This window comes from Hermetia illucens, chromosome 2 (assembly GCF_905115235.1).
Source record: "Hermetia illucens chromosome 2, iHerIll2.2.curated.20191125, whole genome shotgun sequence".
NCBI classification, from domain to species: domain Eukaryota; kingdom Metazoa; phylum Arthropoda; class Insecta; order Diptera; family Stratiomyidae; genus Hermetia; species Hermetia illucens.
The window spans coordinates 50,429,558-50,451,342 of NC_051850.1; the positions used below are offsets into that span (position 1 = coordinate 50,429,558).

At 41.7% G+C, this 21,785-nt stretch overlaps 1 protein-coding gene across 2 annotated transcripts in view; it reads left to right on the top strand.

Moving 5' to 3' along the window:
* Window positions 1–3,169: 3,169 nt before the first annotated feature.
* The window catches only part of LOC119648259 (ankyrin repeat and BTB/POZ domain-containing protein 2), a 145,380-nt gene continuing 126,764 nt past the window's right edge, over window positions 3,170–21,785 (top strand). For both annotated transcript variants that reach the window (XM_038049905.1, XM_038049904.1), the window contains exon 1: window positions 3,170–5,104. The gene's annotated coding sequence lies outside the window, so the exon portion shown is untranslated. The remainder of the gene's footprint in view (window positions 5,105–21,785) is intronic.

Sequence of the window (21,785 nt, forward strand, 5' to 3'; positions counted from 1 at the left end):
AACAGGATGTAACTTACTGTATGCGTTAGCGTTCACAGTTCCCACCTTTCTATCGAATTTGGAGTCAATCGCTTTAACAGTCTCCGAGTTGGTACTTCTGCCTAAGCCTGGTAAACCTCCAGGTGAACCATCCTCATACCGACTCATATGTCTTTTGGACACGGTGGGGAAAATGTTAGAGCGGGTAATCTATAATAGATTACTCCCGGCAGTTGAGAGCCAAGGCGGCCTTTCAAATCGGCAGTATGGGTTCCGTAAAGCCAGATCAACCATTGATGCCATCAAATTGGTTACTGGCTTGGCCGAAGGTGCAATCCACGGAAAGGGTAGTACCAGCAAATATTGCGTGGTAGTAACCCTGGATGTGAAAAATGCATTCAATTCGGCCAATTGGAATCTAATTCGGAAATCCCTAGCGAAGGTTGGTATTCCCGCCTATCTCGCTGCAATTAATAATAATAATAATCGTTGGCGCAACAATCCATATTGGATCAGGGCCTTGAAGTGTGTTAGAGCACTTCATTCAAGACCGTAACGGTACACCACAGTAGACTGTAGGAGGCAATGTGGTCAGCATTGCGCTCGCCCGAGATTATTACCCTGATTTGACTCAGGTACTCATTCACAGCTGAGTCGACTGGTATCCGACGTCAAATCACGATACAAATTCCACTGCCACCAGTGAGATTTGAACCGCGACCTTCCGTACGACAGCCTTGCGCTCTAACCACTCAGCTATCCGGACTATCAGCTATCTCGCTGCAATTGTCGATGGTTATTTAACTAAAAGGAGGCTCTGGTACGACACTGATGACGGACCGCATTAGTACGTCGTTTCCACGGGTGTCCCGCAGGGCTCCGTATTTGGCCCACTACTGTGGAACATCATGTACAACGATGTACTTAATCTTCCCCTTCGGAGGAAGCCACAGTGGTGGGTTGCGCTGACGATATTGCACTGGTTGTTGCCGCAAAGCATCTCGAAGATGCTGAGTTATACTCAAGCGAGGCAATCAATGCTGTTAAAAGTTGGCTAAAGAGCTCAGGTCTGACACTGGCGGAGGAAAAAACACAAGCGGTCCTCATCACGAAGCGCCGGAAGAGAAACTACGCCTGTATAAGAATCGAGAATCATATCATCACTTCCAAGCCGACCATCAAATACTTGGGGGTGGTGATAGACAGGAAGCTCAGTTATAAGCAACACGTACAGTATGTTTGCGATAGATCGTTCACTGCTAGTATGGCCCTGGCGAGGATGATACCGAACGTGGGAGGGCCACGGCATACCTCTAGGTTGCTTATAGCCAGGGTGGTGACCTCAATCATGCTTTATGCGACTCTAGTTTGGAGGGAGGCATTGCAGATGTCAGTTAACACTAACAAACTGAGTGCAGTATACAGGAGGACAGCCTTGAGGGTATGCTCTGCCTTCAGGACTGTCTCAGATGATGCAGCATTCGTCATCTCTGGAATGATGCCGATTGACATCTTGGCAGATGAGATGGCGAATATATACAATGCGAAACCAATATCTCCCTTATTGCAGACGAAGACCACTGAGAGGGAGAGATCCATAAATAGTTGGCAAGAGCGGTGGGAACGCTCGGGAAAGGGTCGGTGGACTCAGAGGCTCATTCCTGCCATCAAGGAGTGGTTGGAGAGACGACACGGTGAGATTAATTATAATCTCACCCAGTTTCTCACGGGACATGGAGGATATCTCCAATACCTTCACAGGTTTAAATTGGAGACCTCACCCGACTGTCCAAATTGTGATGGAGTCCCAGAGGACCCAGAGCATGTATTCTTCCACTGCCCGAGATTTGTGGAAGAAAGGAGGAATCTAGAGGAGACACTCGGAGAGGTGCTGGTAACAGAAAATCTTCTGGTGCCGAAAATGCTAGCACATCAAGAGAATTGGGATGCGGTCAACTCCATGATCGCATCTATTCAAGATAAACTGCGAAAGGCAGAGGAAAGGAGAAAAGCGCGGTCACGTGCGCCGCGTGTAGCAGAAATGGGATTAAGCTAGAGTGAGCTGACTCCGCCCCGTGATGCAATACCTTATGGCGGTTCCGCGGGGCAGGGAGGGAGTCGGGGGTGGTTTTAGTGGGTAAAAATCCCACACGCTGGTGTGTCCAGACCAGTGTCTTTTGAAGATTTCCATCTCCTCAAGAAAAAAGACAGACAGACAGTAAACCGATTTTAATAAGGTTTTGTGTTTACACAAAAAAAGGAAGAAGAGATCACCTCACACAAAGTGTGGCTATCAGCACTCACTACCGGTCTTGGCTCCTCTAGAAATATGTATATCAACCACAGAGTTGGCTCCAGAAAGCTGTATTCCATCAGTCCATCCTGCAGTGCAGTGCTTGATTTAAGTAATTAGTAAATGGTGGGATGCGCAAATTTGATATTAGATTAGATTATTAGATACAGTCGTTTAAATCGTTCAAATGCGTAGGTCATTTAATTGACCCTCTCATTTGAGAAACGCTTCCTATTGGGACTTAAAACTGCAATTCATCTCAATATTACCAAACATGCAATCCAACACTCGAAGATGATGCTGCGGTGTTGAAATGCATCTTTCATTTTAGCCTTTCAGTGATTGAGGGGTTCAGACAAACGTTCCAGAAGAATATTTCAGGTTTAGACAGCACTTGAATAGTAATTAGCTTCTAAATGATTATAATATTCAAATCTCCCAAAGACCCTGCTCGTCCAGCCCACAGCTTCCCGCGTTCAGCATGTTGAGTGTGGCTGCAATCGATGCCATTATACAGCCAATGGGGGACTCTATTCATCGATGATGTTTCCAACATGAAAGCTTACATATCTGGAGATTTTTTGCCTCCCCCTTTTACAACTTTAAGGCTGAGTAAGCATAAAAGTACTCTCACTTCAAGTACAAAGTGTTTTGTGTAAAATTTAACCACTTCAAGCCCCAGTAAATATGCGCGGCTTGATGCCTATGTACATCAAGCCTACGAGTCATGCAAAAATATCCGCTGGCAGTAGAATGTAAAACAGAAAATTACACACAACCTATGGAGCCGCGGAGGAAGGAGGAAAGACAGGTTTCTAAGTCACTTGGACAACAAGCTCACTAATTATAACTGGCGTGCGATCTATTTTAGGTGATTCTAATCGAACCGGCTGCCCAGTATCTTTCTATTCATAAGCCTGGGAAGATTGTAGAAGATCGGAATCCAGACATTTACATAGAATATCTAAATACGCTTATATTTCTTATTGATGCAGATGCTAATGTTGCAGATAATATGGTGCCATGGTCACAACAAGCTTTTAAGTGGATTATTCACGCTACTGTAGGTGATTTGGGAGGCAGCCCCTCGGTGACAGGCATTTCGGTGTTTTCGAGAACGAGGCACTGATCAACTCATCCTGGCTGGACCTGTCCGGGGAAGATATATTGTGACACACGTACATAATCATGTTGTAACCACCTCATATGGTTTTTATCCTGGTGCAGCTTCCTTTCGCGCTGCGCTATTTGCCACACTTTACAAATGACTCCCGATCATGAACGTTCTCTGCATCCGGGCGCAGTTCAATTTCTTTTTTCGCAGGACAGGAACCTGGTGCAGTCTGTCCAGGAGAAACCAGAAGCAAATCGTGTGTAAATTCGCAATTAATCGGAGCCGATCGTCAATATTGTGAGCGACATGCCTGGTATTCGCGTGCCCGCGATCGCGCACCTTAAGCCACCTTCAAGATCATACCTATAAAATACTTTGTTGTTTTTCTCATACCTGGCCACGTACGAATGTATGGATTGGAGTATGTTGACCGCCTGTATGTCGGCTGGCTCGTAGGAAACCAGGTATGGTGTTGGTGGCTGAGTACCTGAACTCCAACTTGGATATCACTTGGCCCGCTGCTGGTTGCTGGTCTCTGCGCGGAGGCTCTTGGCTCTGATCTCAAGCTGTGACGATCTTGGCACAGTGTTGCGCCGCGACGAAGAACTTCTTGGCGTATGTGGTGAAGTGGTGAGGATCGCTTGGTACCAGTATAGAGTGAACAGTGTGCATTCAAAGCAAAGTAACCTCCTGCAGTTGTAGGAATCGAATCTTTCAGTGATTGTGCTCAGTTTTACATTGATTGGGACGGCAGCGTGCGCAGAGCGAGGAAAGAGTCTCTCGGAGCCGCGGAGACATGTGGTTGTGGACCGCCTTAGGAAAAGAGGTCTCAGAATTTCAAATTCCATTTTCAGATAGTCGTTGATTTGACCCTTTATTCGGCGGAAGGTTCTTTCATTCGTTGATTATTCGCGGGTCCATAGCTAAATCGAGTGGTCGTGTGCCGCGTTCGTTGGGCACCTTTCGAATCAGTGGTTCTTCCAGCATAGTGTTTACCTTATTTGTGGCTGTGGACTGTTCGCAGGGAGCATAAGGTGAAACCTCGGACCGAATCACTTATATACCGTCTCATACTCCCCTATAATTTGTGAAATTGTATACGAAATTCCTCAACTTAATTAGCGGTCATAAAACGAAATTTATATTCCGACCATATTTTAGTGTAACCTACATGCCGCATCTTAAATACTTGTGCGTGGCGACAAACATCTTTTGCCCTTGCAAGGGCATCGCCGTACTACCCGTTCGCATGTGAAGCAAATAATAATAAAAAAAGTCAAAATAAAATTAACAAAAAAGAAATGTTGAAGAGGAAAAAAGCCGTAAAAAGTAAAGAAAATTGCTGAAAAGTGTGTGGTGTGTAGCAGCAGCAGCAACGGAAGAAAAGCGCGAAACCGCGAGATCGAGTGCAGGATGTTTACAGAGTTGTGTGATTATTATCGTTTCGTGCCGCTTAATACAACGCACATATGTCGAAGCAGTACAAGAAGTGAAGTACAATTTCAACAGAGTTTGGAGGAATATCGTTGTTGTCGCTTTTCTTGTGGATTTTTCTTTGGAATTTTTGCATAAGTTGCCGCCGCCGCTGGGCTGACCGCCACCGCGCACTCCCCATTGTTGGATGTGTTTATTAGCGTCTTTTATTAGTTCTCTTCAAATTCACATCCCATGTTTGAAGGAACAATCAAAAGTGCGGGGTAATAGGCTTTCGCGAACAGGTAATTTACACGATTATGTATCTAAACAGTATTGCATTATGTACATAGTAAATTATGGTAGTATTCGTTTTTTTAGGTGCCCATTCTTCTTAGCCTCTAGTGTGGTAACAAATGTTTCTTTTCAAAAATCTTAGTTATCAACCAGATCCCAGAAGTCTGTCATAGCACTTATAAAAGAGACAAAAATCTCTTCTCAGCCCCTTTTTCCGGTGTTTTCCAGGGCAGGGCTCCAAACTTTAGCATTGAATTCCTCCAATATTTTATGGTCCGGAAAAAAGGAGGCGGCAATGGTCTTGCCGCATGTTAAGGAAGGGCGACAATTCCATTGTTGGCTATGGCATGAGGTGTCCTATTCCCACTTCCGTTGAGTATGCTGATCAGCTCACTGGTGAAAAATATAAAGTTAGCTTGAAGCACAGAAAAAATTGGGATGAATCAAAGGAATGCGTGGCCACCCACCAATGGCTCAAAAATAGACTACGGCCCTGGAGAAGGACCTACCTTTCGGAGTTGAACAAGTGGGCTTCTGTATTCGGACAGGCTGAAGTGTATGCGATCCTAAAAGCAATGGCCTGCGTGATTGAAGGGCAGGCGATCTGATACAACAGTCAAGCAGCCCTGAGGGCGTTGAGCACTCCGCTGATCACCTCTCGTCGAGAAATGTAAAAGTTGCTTGAATTTTATTTCTAGATTCAATTCATTGCAATTACTTTGGCCATTTGGTCACTGTGTAGGTGGTGCTACAGTTCGATGTTGGTCCTTTGTTTACTGAAGCCTTCATCTCTATTCTTCTTGATCACACCCACGTGCTTCAATTTCGAAAACGAGCAATGAGTGCTTCCATCTGTTGCATGGTTTTCCCGGTGTGCTTTCTAACCTGGGGAATTCTTCTGTTGTCCATGCCCACTGAAGTTCACCCTCACTGGACCTAAGTTTTAACTAAGAACTCGGTGTTCGGAAGAATTAAGTTCTGCAGTCTGGTGTCCATGATCCACGTCTCACTGCCGTAATACAGGGCAGGCTCAATCAAAATTTTATATATTGTGAATTTTCTTTTCCTATGAAGATTTTTATTTTCAGAATTGGCACGAGGTTAAATGTTCTGTTAGCAAGTATGATCAACCTATTGATTTCGTCTATTTCGTCGTTGTTCTTTGCAAGAGACTTAGGCACAACTCTATTGGGAAAATTGTCATCGTCTGATATCGTACTTCCTCTGATTGTCGTCTGTCTTTTAGTTAGTTACTACATCATCAAAGTTCACCAGGGTCTCCTTCGTGGTTTCTTTAAATGTGCAATTCGGAATGATTTATACAGTAGCAAACCATTTAGATCCATTAGCATCTTTCGGATTATATACTCTAGAGTGATGTTAAATAATGGTCGAGCCAGCCTTGCTTTCATCCGGATTTTACGCCGAAACATCTTGTTAGTTGGCTTTGTATTTTTACTCGAGCGCTAGACTAATCCATTGTTTTTCTTATGAGTCTAACCAGTTTTGCTGGAACCTCAAATTCAGACAATATTTTGCACAGTTCTCCAATATCTGCTTTACTGAAAATATTTAATCAAATGCTGAGTTTCCACATGGAAATCCCCCCTGGTATTCACCAACATCATTTTTGGAGAACGATTAGAATCTTCTTTCAAGTCTTATATTCCTACATAGTTCTCACAGCAGAGTCAACTTTTTTATAAATAGGGCAAATTACATCTTCTGGCACGATTTCAATCAAATCGAGCTTATGAACTCATGAAGCTTGGTTGCCATCCTCACACTCTTTACTCCGCAGATATTCCATTCAAATACGGGGATTTGTTGTTTTTGAGCATCACTTAGCCATGACTTCTTTGAGTGCTCCTTCGATGTACGGTGTTTGGTATTGTAGCATTGAGCAACTCGCGGAAATATTGTCTCCATCGACGTTTTTATCTACTCCATGTCTCTGATAAGGTTTTTCGTCCCTACAAAATAAGGCTTTGGGCTGGAATCCTAATATAATTTGTTTCATTCCATCTGCAGTTTTCGTCATTTATGTTTTCGCCTCTTGGTTCTGCAGATTTTGTAAGCATTACGTCTTAATTCTTCGTATTTGTCTCGTTTGACTCTGGTGATTAGCGCCTGATATTTTTTGCCTCACCGCCTGCTGGTATTCATCATCAAACGATTCACCTCTCTTGAGCCGAGGTTCGTGGCAGATGGTTTTCTCTGCAACCGTCTTAATTCCATCTTTCAGCTGACTCTGCTTCTCACCAGTGTTGATTCCTGGTGTTTGATTCAGCATCTACAGAATTTACTTCTCTAACCTTCATCGCCAACGGCGCAACAATTGATGTCGGACCTGTCTTAGTAAGGTACTCCTGACATCCCGGCTTTTCGCTGATGTCCTGGCAATCTGGCGTCCTGTTCATCTGAGGTCTGCCATATCTTCCACCATAGATATTGCCCTTACAGACTTTCCGTACTGGATAATTCTCGTTGGTATGGATTAAGTGATCTGCTCACTGCAGCCTACTGAGTCGAATCTTATTCGAAACAAAACCGTATTAGAATCGCTTCAATGCTTGTTTGTCCATCTGTCCCTCTGTCACACTCGATTTATTCGAGAGCGGCCGAAGCCATTGTCACGAAGTTCGGCGAGACTATGTGGGCTGGTTCCTTTACATGCAACGAGTGGCATCCCATCCCACGGTGGACCAGGTCGTTTCCAGTCGCTGGGTAATATATTCACGCCTTTCAAGGACAGTGAATCAAATTCTGACTCAAAGTGACTATAGAAATCGGAGTTCTTATCTTTAGTTGGAACATATAGGTTCACTGCCAAAATTTAGTTTCAGTCGAATGAACCAATTATTTCGCTGAAGTTTGTGATGTTACTGGCGAAATTGTTGTGGACGATAAAAGCTATTGCGCATTCTTGCGTTCCAGACTTTTTCCGCTGTTGAAATAAATATCTCACAGGCTGATAATTTTGTTTCCTGGACCGCTAAGATCTTGTACATTTCAAGTTGCATGAGTACTTTAAGAGCGCCAGTTCTGGTCAGAGAGCGCACGTTTTAAGTTCAAAGCTGGTAGTTTTTTCCGGGTTCCAAGGCAATGGTATACTGTGAACAGGTTGTCAGTTTATTGCGCAGTACTCAGCCTGAAAGACCAAACGGTTCATTTCTATTTTACGCCGCAGGGAACTTGCTGTCGACCTGCCCTCGACTACTTAAGAGTAGGTAAGAGTAGGATTTTGTAGTAGGATCATAGTTCTTAAATGAGCCTGTTATTACTGCTTTCTCCCTTAAGATACATACAACGTTCAACCTTATTACTGGTTAATGCTGCTATCGAAAATTGGGAACAAGCTTCCCAATTGATGCAGTTTTTGACAGCGCCTTAGCAACTTTCTTAATATATGAGGAGAGAGAAGTAGTATTTTTTGGGGTCTACTAAACTTTGGAAAATAGTTTGATCTTAGGCTCTCGATTCTTTCGCATTGGTCATTCTTTTCTTGTCCAGTGCCGATGCTATACTCTAATCTCCCATTGACAAATGAAGCAGGAAGGTTACGATAATCCATATTGTTGTCCGAAAAACATATCTCACACTTTCAAATAACCACAAATCATACACTCTTGACTGGATTATTTGATTTCTTATAAAACAAGTGGAAGGTTCTTAGTTTTCTTTCAGAATGATCAACTGGCAACTAAACAAAAGAACTGGTTTCAGACTACTCTCATATGAATCACTAGTCATCTTTTGTATTCTATCGCAACTTCTCCTACTACACAAATATATTATAATCGTTATCATTCCCCTGTTCGGTAACAGTGAAAAGATATTCCAGAAGCTTCAAACATAGATCTCTTACGAGATTATTTAGTTCGTTTTTGTAAGCAGTTGCTATTTATTAGTCGGTTATTATAGATTGGTAGACCAGTAGCTTACTCCAAACTTCCAATTTTATTTTACAATGTAGGCAAATATTTCGGGAGCAACTTACCCCCTTCATCAGTACCGAGCTACTCTAATAGCTATACATCTACACTGTAAAATAAAAATTGTAGTTTGGAGTAAGCTACTGGTCTATCAATTTTAGGCTTGACTACAAATAGAAGGCAATATCTAACCTCTTATTATAGATGTTGGCCACGTAGACTTTCCGGGCAAGGTCTTCTTTCACCATTCGATTCAAGAGACCCATTTACCGTAGCTTGTTGAGCTTAATTTTATCATTCAAGATTTTATCTGAATCGTCCATCCTTTGACCCTATGAAAGGATACATTAAGCGCTAGTCCAGGTAGTATTTTTTCATTTTTCCAGATCTCAATCCTTAGTTGCAAACCAAAGGCTAATTCACTAATAAGTAAAATATAGATTCTTTTATGCTTCAATGTACATAGTGTCCTCATACGTCTAGGACAGATTGGTAGCTTCATTTCTTTTTCTTTATTTTTTTCGTAAATCATGATAGGCGAGGTATTTCAACAAACTGACAGCTTACATTCGGCGACTTTAAAAACTGTATTTTTGCGTACCTCATTCCACCTATTCCAGTTAAACCCTCCACACTCTCTTCTGAAGGACATGCAGGTTAGTAATTTATCAAGACAAGGTTAATGGTCTGCCTTGTCTTGATAAATTACTCGTCTAATAAACATTTCCTTAAAAAGATAGGCAACTTAAGCTCTGGCATGTGCGATAGCGTAGAGTCGGGAAAATCATTGATCATAGCATCTTCAAATGTTCCCCACATCGAGGGGCTAGCCGATTCTATTTGTTTCCTTGGTTTTTAAAGTTTTGTGTAAAACAAAACCTTATTAAAATCGGTTTATTGTCTACCTGTCTATCCGTTTGTCTGTCTGTTCGTTACACGTATTTTGCTCGGAAACGGTTGTAGCGATTGACACCAAATTTGTTGGAAAGGTGGGAACTCTGGACGCTCACGCATACAATGAATTACATCATTCTAGGTCAAACTTATATATGCAAAAGGTGGGTGCAAATTTTTTTTCAGCAAATCTAATCATGTGGGTTACCAAATGAGAGGTTTCGATTAGTACTTTCCGATGCCGCTCTTAGTTTTGACATCTGCTAGAACGGTGAAGAGTGCGGGGGGCCGAAAGTGATCATTTCTTTAACGGACCCATTCTCAGAAACTACCCAACCGAAAAATCTAAAAAATAATCATGAGGATGCCTTTAGATGGTGCCTCGGCTCCGAAATACCCTTCATACCGATATCTGTTCAAATAAAGTTCATAGTAGTAATAGTATATTACTATAATTTTTAGTAATTGGCTGCAAAACACTCCTTAAGTTAATCCTTGAATCACCAAATTCTGCAGCAATAAATGCTATAATATAGAGCATAATCCGAATTTGGTGGAAATCGCACTATTACTAACAAAGTTATAATAGGCCGAATTTGTCACTTCTGTGCAAATCCAAGACTTTGAATGTCAGTATCACGCGAAAGTGGGTATCCTCATATAATATATGCATATATTACTTGCTAGGTTCTAACGGACAAATATCCACTCAAATATTTTAATATAAGCAATACACAACACTTTTCATACCTGAAGCGTCCAGCTTTCGGTTTCCCGACTTGTTCACCTTTCCTTGTTATTTTTGCTCGCTAAAATAAAACCTTTCTATACAAGATGGAAGGGGCAGGCTTTACTTTTCATTCACAACCATACCCTAGATACAATATCAAAAGTTAAACAAAAGGAAAGAAGTCCAAGGATCTGAAACAATAGACCAACTGACAATAAAGTCAAAGATAATTTATTGATATCACTGGTGACATAAGAGATAGCCTGACATTCGTCTGAAGTAATGGTGAGCTGGAGCAGTCATATCGCTGTGGCTGGTTTGCAGGGGTTTCAAGGGACCATAAACAATATAGATTCAAAAGTAGCAACGTCAACAAAGGAGAAAGATTATGTGGTGCAGTTTTTTTTTAAATGGCAGTTTACAGAAGTGTATGGGTGTGGTGGGAGTATTTTTTCTTCTATGTCGATACGGGAGTACTGTTGCATTCTTGCTAGTATTGTTATGCTTATAAATCATCGTTTTATGCAGCAAGACTATCGGGTATTACAGAAGAGGTACTCCTATGAACTGCTAACTACCAAGTAACGTGTTGAGTTTTCCGAACAAATGGTTGAGAAACTTGCACTCGCCCTTCACATTTCTGCGCTGTGTGCTTCTTGACGAGTCACTCGTCTGCCATTTTAGGTTAATGGGTTCTATTGCAGTGAGCCATCGATTTACCGCCCTCTATTAATGTGTGACCTATCCAATGCCGCTTTTGTCTTCTCATACACACGTCCACGGGTAACAGACCAGTATGTTGACCAATTTCTGCATTTAAAATTGTGACAGGCCAGAGTACCGTGACGACGCGATTAAGACGAGTGTCAACGAAGGCTTGGGGCTACCAAGTAACGGTGAGTGCTACCCCCATATACCATAACAAGACTGAAGGAACATTGGTGAGGAACAGTCTCAATCCGATGTTAGTGTTGAGATAGCTGTACTTCCTGATTCTGAACAAGCTACCAAAGACGAACCTAGTGCTGTTGATATGTCGAGCCACATCAAGTTTGATACGGCTACCGGCAGAAGTAAGGCCTCCTAGGTATACAAATTTATCGATACTTTTAAATACTCTGTCTATTGACATAAATGAGAAGAGTGCCATTACTCATTAGACTAAAAACTTTGGTTTTGTTGGTGTATATCATCAGCCGCACTCTGCTCACCTTCTTTTTCAAATTGAGAACCATTTGGAAAGGTCTATGACTCAGTGAGAGAGCAAACATATGTTTTAAGCGTACTTGAAGTGTTTGAAAATGGTATTATGGTCCATTGAACATCTCCACATCTTCTGGGCAACACCGTATGGAGAAGTCTCCGATAATAAGAAGAAATAATATCCACGCTAGGTTTGGTTTCGTATTTCACCCTAATAATAGTTTTTAGTTTCTCTGGAATGTCGCTTTTATGCAGAATACTCCAGAGACCCTCCCTATTGACACTGTTAAAAGCTATTTACAAATAGATGAAGACCAGGAAATCTGAATCCATACACTGTTTTAAAATGATGATGTGGTATATGCGAGAAGATGCAGGACGGCAATCAACCCGTTCTCAATTGAATCAAATTTCGCATTCAATGTTCCATCTTCGTGGGGGCGGAGGTATGCAAATACCCTTTCAATTAACGCACTCAAGATGGGTGCCCCTTTTCAAAATTTTTACCACCATTCTTTCTTCCATTTGCTACAAAAAATCTTAAATTCCTAGGATTTCCATATATGTAAGTAGCAACTTTACGATAACAGCAAAAGCTGGGAGATCCTCCAGCCTAATGCATTGATAAACAAAATGACTTCATTTTTATGAGGAGGAGCAGTTCATATCCGCATGTTAAAGTGGAACTTCTCACCACCTCTTGAGCTTGCCATCATTTTGCATGCGATGACTGGAAAATCAAAAGATTTGCCAGATGATTATTCATTTCAAAGTCGATTCTTGCGCCCCTTTTGTTGTTTTTGTTGCATCACCAAGACCGTGTTTCTCCTTTACATGTCAATCTTAACATTTAGATCCCTCACCACGATCGCAATGTTGGGAAGTCTCCCCTGGACTGCATTTAATTTCTCCTCCTGCCTCCCCCTCGGTATAGAAAATCGTTGGTGCATAGTATCATCAGCATCAACGGCGCAAGAACCGGTATCCGGTCTAGGCCTGCCGTTATAAGGCACTCCAGACTTCCCGGTTTTGCGCCGAGGTCCACCAATTCGATATCCCTAAACACTGTCTGGCGTCCTCACCCACGCCATCGCTCCATCTCAGGCAGGGTCTGCCTCGTCTTTTTTTTCTATAGACTTTCCGGGTTGGATCATCCTCATCCATACGGATTAAGTGACCCGCCCACCGTAACCTATTGAGCCGGATTTTATCCACATTTCGTCGTTATGGTATGTAGGCTACAGAATGGTGCATTCTCATGTAGAGGGCCAAAAATTCTTCGGAGGATTCTTCTCTCGAACTCGACCAAGAGTTCGCAATTCTTCTTGCTAAGAACCCAAGTCTCTGAGGAATACATGAGGAGTAGTAAGATCATTGTCTTCTACAGTAAGGGCTTTGACCCTATGGTGAAAAGTTTCGAGCGGAACAGTTTTTGGAAGCTGAAATAGGATCTGTTGGCTGACAACAACCGTGCGCGGATTTCATCATCGTAGCTGTTATCGGTTGTGATTTTCGACCCTAGATAGGAGAAATTATCCACGGTCTCAACGTTGTATTCTCCTATCTTTATTCTTTCCGTTTGACCAGTGCGGTTTGATGTTGTTGGTTGGTTTTCAGTGCTGACGTTGTCACCATATATTTTCTCTTGCCTTCATTGATGTGCAGCCCAAGATCTCGCGCCGATCCGCCGCCTGCTCGATCTGGATGAAGGCAGTTTGTACGTCTTGGGTGGTTCTTCCCTTGATGTCGATATCGTCAGCATAGGCCAGTATTTGGGTGGACTTAAAGAGGATCGTACCTCTTGCATTTACCTCAGCATCGCAGATCACTTTCTCGAGGGCCAAGTTAAATAGGACGCATAATAAGGTATTCCCCTTGTGGTAGACTGTTGTTGATGTCGAATGGTCTTGAGAATGATCCTGCTGCTTTTATCTGGCCTCGCACATTGGTCAGGGTCAGCCTAGTCAGTCTTATCAATTTCGTCGGGATACCGAATTATCTCATGGCCGTGTACAGTTTTACCCTGGCTATGCTATTATAGGCGGCTTTAAAGTCGATGAATAGATGGTGCAACTGACGTCCATATTCCAACAGTTTCCCCATCGCTTGCCGCAGAGAGAAAATCTGATCTGTTGCTGATTTGCCTGGAGTGAATCCTCTTTGGTATGGGCCAATGATGTTCTGGGCGTATGGGGCTATCCGGCCTAGCAAGATAGCAGAGAATATCTTATAGATGGTACTCAGCATGGTGCATAGTATCGTACTATTGAAATATTCGTTATTCTGGAACTGTATTGTCCGAAAACGGTTGGTTCGCAAAAAGAAGAGTCAAAAATTGAAGGTCGCTAGCGTACAAACTTTCATCAATTTTAGTCGCCAGTTGCGAAAAGTAGGAAATCATTTTAGTTCCCAACTCAAAGAGTAAAGTTGCGCTAGGTTAATAGTGGGTACTATTAACAAGGTCTCACCTACTCCCTGAGGCATTTGGGAATATAAGACCATTGAGACTATATTGATTTATACTTCCTTCTTTCTCACAAGGGCCTGGGGCTGTCTTTGGCGAAGCAGTTTCGTTAAGAGCAAACGGCTTATAAATTTAACAGAACAATTCTGAATAATGAAACGGAACGCCATACGTAACCTAATTTTTATATATCCCAAGAGGTTTCCCTGCTTTCTCATGCACTCAATTTATTGACCATGAATTCTGCCCCTCTTATCTTCGTTACAAATCTATACCATGGAAAAAACGAAATAATATTACAAAATAGCATAATTTGATTTCATAACTTCGCATTATCTCGAGACAAGACAACCAACTGCTTTTTTGCCATGTCTTGGAAAAAACGCCATGTTTTCTGTCACTCCGTTTTTTTCCGTCCTTTGTGCAAAAACATATTAAAACCAAATTCAGACTCGTGTATTTCTCACAGCCATCGCACAACCTAATTAGACATTCATCAAACTGTAAAAAGTGAAAGATCGTGATTATAATGAAGATTTAGATAAAGATCAGTGGGCAGATAGTTATGTGCATGTCCAGATAAATATAGTGACACTTTTTACTTTTAATTATTTCATTTACTTCTTGCGATAAATTTTTACGAAGATGGACAACTTGTTTGGCGAATTGCCTTTCGCGCTTTGTTAGCATTTCATAATTGTGCGAATACTTTCGAACGCATTTTTCGAATTTTAGATATTTTACGCGATTGGTAGATGAATATTCATGGATATATTATAATATACATACAAAGGCTTTCGAAGTGAGAAGTGTTTAGGCTTAACCTTGATCGATTATGATATTGGGAAATAGTTTGTGGGTCATCCAACGGAAAATAAGTACATTAGGTCAAAATCTGCGAAGCGCCCGTGATGCTCATTAGTCCTCTTGTTGGACATCGCGGAATATATGCGTACACTTTTGTGGAAGATGAGGTGACTGCAGGGACTTACAAGTGGGAGTGTGTAAGTGATGATGGAATATCAGAGATTTTCTTCACAATTTTTCGTAAGTTAACCTATAATCAAGATCAGGCATCTTCGACACAATAGTGTGATTTCACAGTAGTTTGGCCTGATCATCCTCCAAAGTTTTCGGTAAAGTATACAGACTACAGGCGGAACTGATACACTTGCAGATGGAGTTATGACGGCTGGTATACTCGATATTACTCACCAACTTGCCCGCAAACATTTTGTGGTAGATGGTGTCCTCTTCACCGTTGTAAAAATGCCGATTTGAACCATTGTGGTTGGGTTTATAGGGTGGCAATAAGGTTTCGAGGTCGAAGATCATAGCAGGCGAAATTTGTGCCACTCTGTTTCTGTACTCTAAGAAGGGCGAAAGACATACGGTGTTTCGATCCAATAACTGCAATTAACAAAGGGAAACTTCGAAAAAATATGCGAAGATTGGAGACAAGAAAGCTCTGGGTTTGGATAGCGTTTCCAACAATCATTCAAAACTGTTAGTGAAGATTAGACGTGATTTATTCGGTAACACTTTCGAGTTATTTCTAAAAAAGGGATATTCCTTTTGCTGCTTCCCTAATGCAATACGAGGTCTAGAATCATCATCAACGGCTCGACAACCGTTATCTGGTTTAGGCGTGCCTTGATAAGGAAACCCATACATCCCGGTTTTGATATCCCTAAAAGCTGCCTGGCAACCTGGCTTACGCCTTCGCTTCATCTGAGGCAGGGTCTTCCATGTCTTCTTTTTCTATCATAGATATTGCCCAGATAGACTTGCCGGGCTGGATCATCCTCACCCATAATGATTAAATGACGTGTCCACCATTTTATTCACAACTAGACGGCCGTGGTATCGCTCATAAATTTCATCGTTATAGAGACTACGGAATTGTCCATCCTCATATAGAGGCCAAAAATGCGTCGGAGGATTCTTCTCTCGAACGCGATCAAGAGTTTGCATTTTTTCTTGCGAAGAACCCAAGTCTCCGAGGACTACATAAGGACTGGCAAGATCATTGTCTTGTATAGTAAGAGCTCTGAACCTATTCTGAGACATTTCGAGTAAAACAGTTTTTGTAAGCTGAAATATGCTCTGTTGGCAGCTAAAAACCGTGCGCGAGTTTCATCGTCATAGCTTTTATCGGTTGTGATTTTCGACCTTAGGTAGGAGAAATTTTCAACCGTATCAAAGTTGCAGTCTCCTATCTACATTGTTCTCGTTTAACCAGTGCGAATTGATGTTGTTTTTTCTTTTGGTTCTGGTGCTGACCTTGCCACCATGTTCTTCTTGTCTTCATTAATGTGCTGTCCAATCACTGCTTGCTTGATCTGGATGAAGGTAGACTGTACATCTTGGGTTGTTCTTCAATATCGTCAGGAAAGGCCAGTAGTTGGGTAGGCTCGGTGACTATGGTGCCATTAGCATCTGTATCGCGGATCACTTTTTCCAAGGTCAGGTTAAAGAGGACACATGATAGAGTGATCCTGCTGTTTTTATCTGGTCTCGCACATTGGTTAGGAGCAGCCTGATGATAAGACTGACTTTATCAATTTGGTCAGGATACCGAATTCCCTCATAGCTGTATGCAGTTTTACCCTGGCTATGCTATCATAGGTGGCCTTGAAGTCGATAAAAAATGGTGCAATTGATGGCCGTTTTCCAACACTTTTTCCTTGGCTTGACGCACACACAAAATCTGATCTGTTGGTGATTTTCCTGGAGCCAGAATAACCCCACAGGTTATTCTGGCTAGCAAGGTAGGCGAAAAATGTCTTATAGATATTATTCAGCAAAGTGCTGGTATAATTACTGCATGCGTGATATCTCCCTTTTTATGTATGGGACACATAATGCTTCATTGCCAGCCGTTAAGCATTGATTCGCTGTCCCACAGCTTGAGCATTACTTGATGAACCGCTTGTTGTAGTTGGTCTCCTCCACTTTTAGCCAATTCGACTGGAATTCCATCCTTTCCTGGCGATTTATAATTTTTAAGCTGGTGGATTGCACGGACTTTTTCTTCCATGCTTGGTGCTGGCTACAATTGTCCGTCGTCTTCAGTCTCAGTCATCTTCAATTCGCCGATATCTTGGTTACTGGGCAGTTCATCAAAGTACGCAACCCATTTCACCCATACGGTCGAAAATCATATTACCCTCTTTGTCTTGACAGGATCGGCATTGGGTTGTATAATTCTTCATCCTGTTGACTTGCTGGTAAGGCTTGCGCATCTGGTGTGGTTGTTCCCTGCACTTTTCAAGTTCACAGACTTGTTGGTTCTCCTAAGCTTCCTTTTAAGGTTTTGTGTATAATAAACTCGGAGACGGTTGTGGTGATTGACACCAAATTTGGTGGAAAGGTGGGAGCTGTGAACACTGTGAGTTACATAATTCTACATCGAATTTAAGGAGGGTCCCCATACATGGAAAAGGGAGGTGTAAATTTTATCTCATCAAATATAGTCATGTAGGGTATCCGATGAAAGGTTAGTACCTTCCGAGCCCGGTGTCAGTTTTGACATTTGTTGGAGAGGTGGGGCGCGAGGGGTGGAAAGTGATCATTTCTTTCACGGACCCATTCTCAGAAACCACCCAACCGAAAAATCCGAAAAAAAATCAGGAGGCTACCACTATATGGTGTCTAGGCCCCGAAATACCCTTCATACCGATACCTGTTCAAATAAAGTTAATAATAGTGTATTACTATAATTTTTAGTAATTGGCTGCAAAACTCCCCTTAAGTTCATTCTAGCACTAACATAGAGCCTGATCTACCAAGTTTAGTGAAAATCGGACTATCAATAATAAAGTTATAATAGGAAAAAGTTGTTGCTTCTTTGCGAATTCACGATTGTGAATGCCAATATAACCCGAAAGTAGATACTCTCACATAATATATGCATAGATTGCGCGCTACGTACCAATGTGGCGAATGTACACTCAAATATCTTTATATAAGAAATACACAAAACCTGTCATACCTGAAGCGCCTAGCTTCCGGTTCCCCGGCTTGTTTGACTAACGAATTGCTTTTCCACTCGATATAGTTCGTGATACGCCTCTACAGGAGGAGGGCTCTGTTGTAGATGGGTTCAGTATTCACTCCTACCTGATTGCCAGAGAGGATTCTAAGCGGTGTCGCTATTCGAGTCTGGAGCACCATTCCGACGAGATAGTGGCTATTATGTTTCCATGCGACCCCCTATTAATATGATCTCACTTTGTTGTGGTATTGACGAATTGGTGTGTGATGATGACGTCAAACTCGTTTTAGAAAGCACGAAATTCACATAAAATGTAAAAGTTTCACTTTCTATAACTTTGTTGATAATAGTTGGATTTCTTTTAAACTTTCCAAAGTTATGCCTGATGTTATTCCTTATATCGCTGCCATTTTATACTTCTAGCCTGGACGTAAGGGGGCTTTTCCACTATATTTCTAAAATATGATAATATACTATTGTTAACTTTATTTGGGCAGATATCGGAATGGGATGTATTTTGAGGCCTAGATTTCGTTTAGATACACCACTGTGATTTTTTTCAGATTTTTCGGTTGGATAGGTTGTCAGAACGAGACCTGTTTCACTAAATATTATATATATATATATTCTGAGCCCTCACTCCCCTACTTTTCACCCGATATCAAATATGGAACCAATCTTGAAAAACACTAGTTGAGCCCTTCCATTTGATACCCCATATGGTCATATTCAGTGAAAATGTGACCCTTCTTTCACATGTATGGGAAGCCCTTTAGACTCAATACAAAATGGTGCCACTTACTATATGTAAAAGGACAATTGGTCCAGCCGTTTCCGAATAAATCGGGTGTGACAGACAGACGGTCAGACAGACATCGAATCGATTCTAATAAGGTTTTCTTCCACACAAAACCTTGAAAAGCAAAAACCCTTTCATATCTGAGGCACCGAGCTTCTGGTTTTCAACTTCCTTGGATGGTAGGTATGCTCTCTTGATTGTCAATCCTGATGGTCATGTTGGTTATCATCACCAGCCATTACAACTTCCAATCCCACAATTCCGAAATAAATTTGTATTAAGAGTATCCCACGTTGGGCGCTATTTAAATTTAATGTGAGTTTCCGCAGTTTATGTTTAGGACCGCTTGTAAGTTGAGTATAGCGAAATTTTTAGAACCTCGTTGTCAAACGTACAATGATTTTAATCTAGATGGCATTGTTTACAAATCTGGAATAGAAAATTAACGAATAGCCGACCTTATCGCTCCCTTATCCTTATCCTCCTTATCGGTCCACCATCAAGTGGATGGGGACTTAGGATCCCGCAGATCCTAAACAACAACTTATCGCTCCCGTTTGTTAGGTTTGCAGCATAAAAATCGTGTATTAGTAACTAACTTTATACCCATTCTTTTGACATATTTTTGAAAATGACGTCTGTGACATGTAAAACTACTGTTCATAATCAGCTGAGGTGAAGGTGTTTTACTTAAGAGGTTAAGCCACTGTCGGAATTTCGAAAAATCTATCTTTTATTTTTATGCTGAAAGAATGCCTTAACACCTTAAGAATGACGTACTTCAAGGATGTAGATGAAAAAAATGTCTAAATAATTTTATTTTCGTGCAACACCACTTTGTTTGATGTGAACATACCAAAGATATCATGATGAACAATTGAAAGCGTTACTTGGGAGGGATTCGAGCCAAACTTAAGAAGAATCGGTAACGTCGTTGAAAGTTATTGGCCAAGCCATTTTCATCGCTCAATTGAGTAGACATAATCTGAAAACAAGGAAACTACTCTGCCTTTGGTGGGATCAGCTGGGTGTGCTGCCGAACTCCAACGAGCCCATCACTCCACTGCAATTGATAAGAATGAAGCAAGCATTGACTGAACATCGAGCACAACACACAACACGACAAAATTATTTTCCAACATGATAACAGAGGGGGACACATTGGGTGGGAAGTCCTATCCCACCGGCCATATTCACAAGACATCGCTCCTTTAGACTTGCACCTGCTTCGTGGTGGTGTATAAGCTATCTGGAGAGTACTCCTTCTCATATGAACCAAAGGAAAATCCTTTCAAAAATATGAACTTTGGAGAGATTAGTATTACATATTTTAAGCATATGGGTACGGTAGGCAATATCAATAAGGACAATATTTGCTTATCAGGCGGTAAATAAGCTTCAGCAGGGAAACGAAGGATTCTGCTATATCGAACTGGATAGTCCATGAAAGTACTCAGCTCAGTTATCCCTAGCAGAGGAAGAGCACTAATGATTATATTAGCCACCCTTACTGCCTTACTGAATGTGAATTCCGAAGGTTGTTCACGAATGCCTTAACATAGCTTAAGAGCACCGAATTTCAGAACTGTCACAGTTGAAACTGATAACGTTTTATTGTCCGCGTTCGTGTACACTCACAATTTAATGAACTATTCCAGAAAATAAGCAACCTCGAAGCATTACCATATGGTACCAATTTATCTGGTCGATAATTAATGATTTTGCGCTCCCGCTTGAACCACAAAAACATGAAGGAAAAGTAAGAACTCAATTGAGGTCAATATAATTGCAATAAATATCTCTGAATCACGGACCGTGATAATTTCATTTAAAGCCATGTGCCTCCATGCACTTGAATTCCGTAAAGGCTTACCGTAAAGAAAACACAAAATCACAGCCTCGTAAGCTGTCACATCCATTAAAAATACTTTTATGCTCTATTGAGTAAGACCTAAAACGACGCGACGTCTATTGTGCAATTTTTTCTGTGTATCGCACGGTGGAAACAATGTCACCGGGGTAAACGTGGTGCTGAAAAACAATCAGCAGCAGCAGCAGCTCCATAAATTAGAAATGAATTTCTTAGCCCGTACTAGGAGTACCAGTGCTGGAGACTATATACAACCATGGATCACATTGCTGCATCCAGGCCACGGTTCAAATAGATACGCGCAAACGAGTACGCTCGTACAAAGTAGCACTTCATCCACCACACGCTACCTCACCTCAGAAGAATGCCAGCGGACCCTAAATAACTCGGTAATGTCAAATGTTAAAAATTTTAACATTTTTTTCATGATTTATTCAATGGAGTCTAACTTGTAACTTTGAAAAGCGATTTATCATATCCTCGTCAACAAACGCTGCTCTGGCAGACCTTTAGGTTCCAAGACCGACTCCACTGCACAGCCAAGAGCCGCGGGACCAAATTATGGGGCATACATTCTTTTGAGAGGTTCTTCCGCTTGTTCCTAGTGCTTTACGTGAATGTGTGCTGAGTTTACCTTTCAACCTGGGATTAGCGAATAATTAGCATAAGACGATAGTGCTGTTATCTGATGAAGAGTCGTCAATAGGAATTTTTTGTACTCGTTTCGGAAGAGTGTTGACGCTACGCAACGTTTGAAGTCGATAGGAATTTGTAGAATACTTAATTTACCATATCTA